This window comes from Aphanomyces astaci, assembly GCF_000520075.1.
Source record: "Aphanomyces astaci strain APO3 unplaced genomic scaffold supercont1.16, whole genome shotgun sequence".
Lineage (NCBI taxonomy): Eukaryota > Oomycota > Saprolegniomycetes > Saprolegniales > Verrucalvaceae > Aphanomyces > Aphanomyces astaci.
In genome coordinates, this window is record NW_009798279.1 from 298,273 (window position 1) to 299,343 (window position 1,071).

Genomic DNA, 1,071 nt, shown 5'->3' on the forward strand with positions numbered 1-1,071 from the left:
GATACGTATACTATTAGATATAATATATATATATTTGTATTTATCTCCGTAATATGAATATTGACTAATATATACATCAATATATATATATTTATAGCAAATATATGTATTTATTATATGTTTGTTAGTATTTATAGCACAGATAGTATATCTCGTGGAGAGGTTACCGTAATTGTGAGTTATTTATGTTGATACAGAGCGGTTTCAAATGTGTGCCGTTTCGGATAAACTCAGAATACTACAACAGTCAATATCACACTGATGCTAATAGTGTAACGGTTTAGGGTAAATCCTATGATGCTGGCGTTCCCGTTTCGAGCCTAACCTTGTACAATCTTCTTTCCAATACGTAGTCATAGTCATAAATTTATGTTCTGAATTCTAAGCGTTTGGTCAATAAAGAAGAGTTTGAGTATGTAGACCGGCACAAACTTATTTATGAGAGTGTGTAGATGTGTCTAGGCTACCATGACGACCATTCCACCACGGTTTCCTGCATAAGTCAGGGCTGCTGCTCATGCCGACCACGTGTGTTTTTCCCACACCAGTGTCAACACAAACAACCTAATGGGGGAGTGCCGACTCCTTGCAAACCACACATTTAATTGACTTGATGTTACGACGGCGTTGCAGGAACTAGCGTAAGATACGGGCAGTTGGATTGAGTTTTCTATGTCATAGTACTACTAGAAATACTAAGGACTTTTGTGTTCGTTCGCCTAAGGTCGGCTCCTGGTGGCATCGGTTGATGACTACCTGTTTCATAGCGGACCTTGGATGACGTCACCCACCACAACACCACGGCAGCCCCTATCATCTCCATGACCATCCTTATCAAAACGATCGCACGACCTCAGCGCCTGTAATATACACGCTCTGTCACTGTTGCTCATGTAACCACAATCTATTCGGTTGTAACTAACACAGCGATCGCCATCATCACGACTGCCCCACATAATCTGCACCTGTCACATTTAACCATGTGCTTAAGACCACCACGGCTCCCATTATCGCTATCACCGCTCCACCATGGTTACATCTTTCACTAAAACAAGCGTACATGCGACCACC